At 41.1% G+C, this 9,356-nt stretch overlaps 1 protein-coding gene across 1 annotated transcript in view; it reads right to left on the bottom strand.

Annotated features, from left to right (window-relative positions):
- pdm3 (pou domain motif 3) overlaps positions 1 to 1,223 on the bottom strand; it is a 73,827-nt gene extending 72,604 nt beyond the window's left edge. Inside the window, exon 1 of the mRNA XM_065482982.1 lies at positions 961 to 1,223. The gene's annotated coding sequence lies outside the window, so the exon portion shown is untranslated. The remainder of the gene's footprint in view (positions 1 to 960) is intronic.
- Positions 1,224 to 9,356: the final 8,133 nt, after the last annotated feature.

Here is a 9,356-nt window from a genome sequence, read left to right on the forward strand (position 1 = left end):
TTGAGAAACAAATAAATAACAATTAAAATTTTCTGGTCGTTAATTTTTCCTACTTGTAGAAGCTTTTGATAGTGCTTCAATTTTACACATTATACACGCCTTATTACTACAGTCTTAATTATTAGTCACGTTCAAAACGTATCTAATTATTAAAAAGGCATTACGGCCTCATGCCTTCTCAGGATTTAAGTATGACTCACGCGCTGGATTATACGAGTAACAGGAACAAATATAATTTCACACTCTGAGCACAGCGGGAAAAACGTCTAGAGCTACTTTCATAAATGATCTCCTCTTAATGATTTTCCTCGTCCGCAACCTCAAGAAAAAACAAGCGAATCTCCTTTCATCAGAACACGTTTCCCCGTCATTAATCGCACAGACTACAATGCGCGGCACAGGCCTCTTTTCTCACTCGCCTAATCTCATTTCGCCGATTTTCCTCGCGATGTCTGCTGTGCGAAAACTCGGCAGCATTTTTCCAGCTAATTGCGGCTGCGGCGGCGGCGTCGTCGGGCGCCTCTTTCATGCTCAAGAAACACACGCACACAACAACAACAACAAACTTCATTCATCGCGCCTGCCGCCGCCGCCGCTGCCGCAGACTACGCGACGTGGGAGATCCGCTCGCGTCTTCGCGCGGTGGGAGTTTTGCCATGCTTCCCAGCACGTGGACGGGCTGAGACTTGCGACCCGCCAATCAAACGGGTTCAACTCATTAATAAACATGGCGAAATCTTCGCTTTTGAGTTTGGCAAACAGTTCGATTGACGGACTGGCTGACACGCGCGTTTGATCCAGCCGGCACGAACGGGCCGCGCGCAATCGATTCTGCAGGCCGGCAGACGAGCAAGCCGAGGCATAGTCGGATAAACAAACAAACAAACAGGCAAACAGACAAACAGAGGCGGGCGATAGATTGATTGATTGATTGACCGATCAGATTTGGAGCGCACGTACCTGAGGTGAGAAATCTGGACGCGAACGCCTCCGTCGCCACCTCAATGGTGTCAGCCGTCCGGGTGCAAGAAAGAATGAGCTGTTTGTCGGCCGTCGAGTCGAGCGAAATCCTCGCCCGGCAAGGGTGGCTTGCGTGCGTGCGTCTCGTGTGCTGCGGGTTGCGGCGCTGACAGAGAGAGCGATGTGAGCGCGGCGGCGAGCCACAGTCGAATGACGAGCGAGCAGTGCTCCTGTTGTTTCTCCACCACCACCACCACCACCTCTCTCTCTCTCGCGCTCAGTTCGGCCGGCGCGAGTTTGGAGAAGCGACCTCGCACCAGTTCCCTCTCAATTATAAATCTATAGCTGGAGCAAGCGGCGCTCGCTCGCTCTCTCGCACTTTGCATTATAAACCACTCCCTTTTCCGATGTCCGAATCGGCCCCCCTCCCTCTCGGTGTCCCACCCTCTTCGCACAAAGCGGCGGCGATTTTTATATGCCACCCCTTCGCTCGCCCACCGGCCAGCTCTGTACCGCTCTCTCGCCCGATATCTAAATGCAATTCATATTATTACAATAAGCAGGGGATGAAATTCAAATCGGAGAAGGGGAGGTCCGCGAGAAATTGCTTCGGGCCGCTTTCCGTGCCAAAAGTGGCTTTTTTGACCAGCACTTTTTTATAATATTTTCCTATTCCCCCGAGTGACAGCCGGGAAGTAGTGCTTCTTGGTGTTTTCTCAAATTCTCTCTTTCGAGTGGACACGGCGGGTGAATTTGCAAGCACTTGACTAAGCGCCGCTGCTGAATTGTGTTTTGGCGGCTGTGGGTGACTCACGCGGCACGACCACTTTGCACTCCGTTCGCGGCGGCGGCGGCAGGACCCACCGATGCAGATTTATAGACCCGTCAATCACGTGACGCGAGGAAATATTTTCCACCTATAAAGCGATGAAAAGTTTCGCACCCTCTATCCATGCTCAATGTGCTCAAAATGAAAATTGAATTGGTTAGCAACTGTGTTACTAAAATGCTGCCAGCTATAACAAGACAACAATTCTCGAACTGACAAAGAATTGATAAATTTCAACCAATTTTAAATGTACTTGGAAGCAGGTTTTATATTATGTATTAGACTTTATGCGCCGCTCTGGCGCCGCTGGCTATACATAGGATTTATGATTTGCTATCTTATTTATCTTTGTTCAATAGAATAATTTAAAGCTTAAGTTTAAAACTTGTTTATAAAGTTACTCTTTAAACATACAACAGTTAATAGAAAATACTTATATTATCATAAACATGCAAAGGTAATTTGTAGTTTTCTGTTTATTGTGAGGTACTTTTATTTCTAAACCTCTTAATTTTGAGACTCTACAATCTGTATATTAACTTTTTTAACATATTTCATTGGAATATTATAAATGAAAAATATTAATTAATTAAGGTATTCTTGCTTTTTGTTATTGAAGTCCTCAGTTTTTTTTTATTTCCCTCACGTAATAAACCGCTTTAAAAAATACATCAAACTTTTCAAACTTGAAAATTGGATATTACATCAAGATTCGTTTAGAATCAACCCTGATGATCCAGAATAATAGTGTGTCGCTTATTCTTTATTTAAATTTTCAGAGCAATTCCAAGCCATCGATCGTCTTTTGAGTCCAGTTAACGAACAAGCAAGTTTATCAACGCACCATTATTTAATTCAATACTATAAGTCAACAATTATCTGACCCTATTCGCTGAGAATAGTTTCATCAATTATTCTAGCTCAACGTTTTGCATTACATCAAGCTATATGGACAGGCAGACGCTACACCGTCCACTATTCCGTCCGGCCCTCGGGGAGTTCTTCCAGGTACCCTAGCAATTATTATGCACATACGACGGCGCTTCTCATTCATTTGCGAGCGACGATTGCGTGCACACATGTGTGCGAGTTGGAGAGAGAGAGAGAGAGAGAGAGAGAGAGAGAGAGAGAGAGAGAGAGAGAGAGAGAGAGAGAGAGAGAGAGAGAGAGAGAGAGAGAGAGAGAGAGAGAGAGAGAGAGAGAGAGAGAGAGAATTAATCAAGATATAAAGTGGGTAGCATGCGAAAGAATGCCAATTGCAGGCCGCCGCAAAAGCAAGCAGTGCGTGCAGAGTTTGCTTCGCGTTACTCCAATTGCGCTAATTTCACAAAACGCATGATATTGCTCCCCCATTTCTCCCTCATCGAGCGCTACGTATGCAACTGGGGCGGCAAAATTGCTTCGCCGGTTGCATATGCCTCAAAATGCAATTGCCACTTGAGAGACGCACGCTGGCATGATTTTGTCTCGGGTGGATTATTTGCGTACACACAATTCAGATTTAATTTATGCGCATTACAAATCAAGCACATTTTTAAATTTTAGTGGGTATATTTAACAAGTGGAAATTTGGTTTTTTGCTTGTGTGTCTGTTGAATTAATCAGTGCTGGTGCTGAAGAGTAAAGCGCTCATTTTGATTCATTTATGCATGTATGAATTTTTTTACCAATGTCTTAATTTTTTAACCTCATCAGCTTGAAGTACTGCAGAATCGATTGGATATTTTCCAAAATAATTAAAAGTTAATTTCAATGGATATAGTTAAAAATTTTAACTATTAAGACTTAAACATCTCATGGACTAAATAAATTCATATTTTACTTATCACACTTATAAGAAATATAAACTTTTCTTCATTTTAGCAGGGAAAATAGAGCTTTAATGAAAACAGTCTTAACTCTCGCAGCTCTACTCATCTAATTATCGATCATTGAATCCGCTCAAAATTAGTGCCAGGCCCGTGCTGAAACTAAATTGCATCAAAAAGGGAAATTGCGCATCTGAGTCATTACGGAAAAGCGGGAGAGAAAGAGCGGCGCGCGTCCACATCCACACGCAGCCAAGGTTGTGTGGGCGTAATAATAAGTACAAATGATTAATTGTGTTGCTATGGCTACCAATGTAATAAGCCGGGCATTGATCACTATAGACTTAATATCATTAGCAGAGACGGCGGGCTGGCCTGCCCAGTGGGAAACTCAAGCTCTCGTCCTGAAATAGCATCCGTGCGCACAAAACACAAGAGCAGTTTGAGTTTTCTCTCTGCTCGCTCGCTCGGCCGCTCTTTCAGCGCGGCTCTCGCGTACAAACAATGGAAACGGAGCGAAATCCCTTGCTTGACCAGCGCACAGCGGCAGACGATTAGGCCCGAGCGCAAAATATTCGCAAGTTGCGGGCGGCACAACGGACTGCTTTGGAGTGCTCAAGCGGGCAATGAGCGTTTCCTCAAATTATCCAATCATTATCGTTTCCCTAATGATCAGCTGGAGTGGCATCATTATGGTGATTATTAATGCACGGCGCGCGTATTATCTCATGGGAAACCGTCCTGGCCTGTTGTCATTGTTGTTGCTCAAGTGCGCGGCTCAATATCTCGACCAAAAACGACTTCAAGATAGAGATGCGACTCGCGTGATTCGACTTGATGGATCAGGCGCCTGGGTACTTGTGAGGGCCTATGCCGTGCTTATTTTTGTGCCGGGGGCAGGATCACGAGGATCGAGCAGACCCATCTACATTGTTTTACGCTCCTGCTGCACTACCTTACTTCGCGCTTTTTTTCTGTCAAGCAAGATAATTATCAGTTAAACGGAGACTACCTTGAGGTTATATGTTCAATGTAAAATAAAGTTTCATGCTAATTACTAACCTAGTTGAATCAATTTATTTATAACTTTGTTGCAACTTCAAAACAAATGTCTGTTCTACTGGGTGTAGGAATCGATTAAGTTCATGATTTTTTTATTTAATTTCTGGAAAAAAATGAGGAGTTTTTACAATATTAATTATTTTTGCATATTGGTCGGTGTTTTCGAGAATGCCTTTCCTTTTAATTGGGATTATCTGATATTTATTTTGATGAAAATGACAGGGAAGTGATAGTTGTTTCCTTAAAAACTATTTGTAAATTGAGATGGAACGAATTTTTTTATTGCAGGCACTTCGAGAGTTTCTATTCTAAACATCTCATGAGTACTTCATTTAATAAAGTTGCAGCGAAATTGTAATGGTTTCAAAGATTTCGCTGTTGGAAGACCTTCTTATTTGCAATTGCAAAATAGAGGAATAATTCCTTTTTTACTCGTTTCAGAGAGAATTGCTGAAAATAATTTCCTGGAATTCCCGGAGTCTTTTAATCAATCCAGAACTCCTTATAGTTTATTCGGTTTATTTTGCAAGATAAGTAGGTTGTTTAAGATATCAAAACTAGGCGACTAAGATTTTGTATTAAGAAAGCGTTAATAAGATTAATAAAATTATAAAACACTAAAAATATAAAACTTTGCAACATTATAGGTTTTGAAGCCTGGTTTTAATTATAGTCAACATGAAAACAACCTCGAGTGGTCGCATTTTTAAAATATTATAGGTTTCATCGTATATTACTGCTGCAATCAGACTATTATCTATATCTTCACAAAATTTAGTAAATGATATTAGTTCTTGATTTCGTGTTCTTACAATTTGACAGGCTGAGCGCTTTCTTTAAAATCTGGATTTTACTGATTCCAATTTTACGAGATAAATAATTAAGACTAAAAAATGGCCAGATTACTATCCCATAACTTGCAATAGGTGCAATAGCCAGATCAAACAGTTTTAATGCGGTACTCAGAGAGGATTTTAGGATGGATTTAAGCCTCAACGTGGCCAGCTGAGCAGCCCTGGCTTTTATGGCGACTACCAGAGGGTTGGAAATGGAAAGTTATTCCTGGATATGATAATTCCGAGAAAAGTTCAAAATCATTTTCATAAATTTTAAGCAGGTAATTTTTTGTCATCCTTAGAATAATTCTAAATTTTAGCACTTTGCCTATTCACTTGTCATAATTTAACTTCAATTCTCTTTCTGATAAATAAGCAATTAGAGAGGGCATTAATTGATTATTTAAATTTATTAAATGATTGATGTCAGACAGATTGTCAGAGATCAGGACTATTTAATCAGGAAAAAGGTTAATTTAGACATTGAGATGATTATCGAGATGAGAGTTCATGATTGTAACAGCAAAAATACGCGCATAAAGGCGAAATGCTTCCTCCTGGCGAACTCCATTTGACTGAGAAAAGTCCGTTTAAAGCAAATATATTAGCTTATTCCTTGATTTAGCAACGTTTTAAACTGGTTTTACACTTGACATTGCGCCTCTACAGTGTTTCCAATTTTGTCTCTTGGTAAATTTTCAACCAGTCTTCGCCGAGGGTCAAAATATATTAAGCATATTACACGCGCAATAGGTAATTGGCACCCTTATAAACTAGGGCACGCATGTATAATTAGCAAAAGAAGACCTTGGTTATTAGCCAGCACGCACTTGGTGGGCACCTACATTATACCTCATAGTGCACCCTTGGTTGCGTCCCACACACCCATATAATGTGCGTAAGTATGTGTACACACACTCTGCTTAGCCTGACGATTCATGCCGCGCAACGTGCGTTACGCACAATGCAGCATGCGTATGAAAAACTGCGTGCCGGTGCCGAAGGGAAACTATTTGCTTCCTTTATACCTAGGGCCACAAGTCCTTAGTCGCAGCACCGCGAATGCGTGTGTTTGCTGCGTAACTTGAGTGAAACTGCATTCGACGAGCTTCGCACAAGGCTCGTGCATGTGCGTAGGTGCGTATTTTCAAAGGGAAATGCAGCTGACATGACACACTCCACTTGCACAAGAATCACCTGAAGTGCGGGCACAAGGTCATTCTGATTCAATTAAGAAGTTTGCAATGTGTCAAGATTGATGACGATGACAGGTCTGCAGGGAAACTACAATCGCTAGCTGCACTTATTACAAAATCGAGTAATGTAATTTCAAACTTATCCGTTTCGCTACTGCAAAATAAAGGTTATGAACTCAACAGACTTTTTGGCTTCCCCTTTGAAGAACCAGCTTTCTAACGCGCTTATTGACCTTCAGATGATACGGCTCTGAATTTTTATGTGAAAAGTCTACGCAGGATATCGTATAATGTGACTTAATGCGATGTGAATTAATGAATTTTGAAGAACTTGTTTGCTGCTTACATCTTATGAATGGTCCTCTCAGTCAGGACTGTAGTATTTTTCTTTCACTCATAAATATTGCAAAAGCCAAACATGTAAATGGTTTGCATCAACGTACAACAAAGCAGTCAGTGATTGTGAGTCGGCCGGCGAAATGCATTATTCACCTAAAATACACACGCTCGGCCATTGCCAATCAGTAAGCAACCTGCTGAACTCGGGTCAATTACTGCGCAGTTGTCGCGATTTTCCATAAACGCCTACTTAACATTAATTTATGACGTAATTTCGCTTGCTGATTATTCCGCAAGAGCCACGGCACGTGTGTGAAATAAAATCGAGAGCAAAATTAGAATTAGACCGGGAGACGAGCGCTTCGGCAGGGTGTGGGGGGAGCGAGAGAGAGAGAGAGAGAGAGAGAGAGAGAGAGAGAGAGAGAGAGAGAGAGAGAGAGAGAGAGAGAGAGGAAAAGACTAGCACATAAAATGCAGAGTGCGCGCCGATAAATGAGCCAATTTGCAAATAACGCAGCCGTGGCGGTTTCTGATGTACTTTTGTCCGCCACGCTCTTTTATTAAACGTGATCGAACGAACGAACCGTCGGACGATGTGCCACCATCGACGAGAGAGAGAGAGAGAGAGAGAGAGAGAGCCCTAAATAGCAATTATCGGCAAAGGAAATGAGAGAATAATCACACCTGACAGGCACCGGCATTAAGATTATTGATGGATGCAGCCCGGGCAGCCAATGGGCGGCCGCCACGAGATGAAAAATCAACCCTTCATTTGCCATTCATCGCGGCAGCAGTGAGCAATAATGAGAGTCACGGTGGACCGGGTATGAGAGGAAAGGTGCATTTTAGTCGAAGAATTTTTTACAAAACTCTAAAATGTACGAAGGCTCAATTTGACATGCAACGTGAAATTAGTGCAAATTGTAATAAAGAACAGGAATGAGAAATGAAATTTGTATCATTTTTTACCTCTAAATCTAATTGATTTTATATAATGCTCTTTATGTTTCTGATTGATGTTGTAATTGGTTAGAGCTAATAGTGAGCTACTTTCGTCAGGAAGTTATCCTTTGCTCTAATGAAACCTTAGCATTGCACAAATTCACTTCAAACGTGATATTGAGATGAAAATAGGACTTAAGCTTCAGTACTGCTGATGATTTTACGGTTAATTTGTTTTGTAAGAGAACGAAGTGAAACCTGAAGGTAAAGTGCAATTAAAACTATTATATAACTGCCTGGAAATTTGAATGTATAGAACTGTGTCATCAGAATTACGCTTTGCAAAATTAATATGATGGGAAAACGTATTGAATAGAATAATTAACTGTATTAATACTGATAGAAAGCATATAATATAGATGAGAATGTTTTGAATCATGAGCATGTGAGTGGCCATTAAATGCCTCAAAAACTGATTGAAATGGCCTAATTGATTGCGAAATCTCTAAACAACAGCTGTGAGAGCTACAAAATAAAAACTCAGAACGACAGTGATGAACAATTTTTTTGTTCCGCTATCATCTGTTTTTAAAATTTTTGTGTACCACACATCACGTGAAAACCATGTAAACTGCACTCGTTAACAATCTTCACAACAAGCGAATGACCTAGAGCAAAATGGGGGACGCATATAATTACCATTTTGATGAAAAAATGAAATACATTTCACCTTAACTCCAAAGTTGACTAATTCAGCTTGCTAAATTTAGTCGACCTACGTTTGCCTTTGGAATGCGTTTAAAATGCATGACCCTAGTGAATGGCTTCGGCGCGTCCCATTCTTTCTTTCGTTTTTTTTTTTTGCAAAAAAGCGACGCCGATAATAAATTTAATTTCAGCCAACACTGATTAGCATCCCGTGTGTAATTTTAATAACCTTTAGAGACAAGCCCAAAGTCGATGGGCGCACTGGATCGTAATTACATGCTAATTTATGGAAACAGTTAAAGCTAATTCCAATGCTAATTTAGATGAAGATGGCCTTTTTAGTTCCATATTATGGTGAATATAAAAACTACACATACTTGCTAATTACAATATTCTGATGAGATGACGTTGGCGCGCGGCTTTTTCTCTCACTCTCCTCTTGCTCAGACGCACTGACCGAGTTGACTGGTGTCAGGACGAAAATTAGAGTTGCTAAGTGCTTTTTCCCCTACTGCGCTTTTATGTAGCTTGTTTCTCTCGATCCTTATAAAACAAAGGGAGTTGGGATTTTACTGGATCGCTTTGAGATGAACTACATCGTTGGTCATTCAAGTGAAGCTTAAGAGTGCAATCAATGAGAAGTGTTTTGTTTCAGCAAAATGTGAAGCAAAAAATG

Source organism: Cloeon dipterum, chromosome 3, assembly GCF_949628265.1.
Source record: "Cloeon dipterum chromosome 3, ieCloDipt1.1, whole genome shotgun sequence".
In the NCBI taxonomy this organism is placed as follows: domain Eukaryota; kingdom Metazoa; phylum Arthropoda; class Insecta; order Ephemeroptera; family Baetidae; genus Cloeon; species Cloeon dipterum.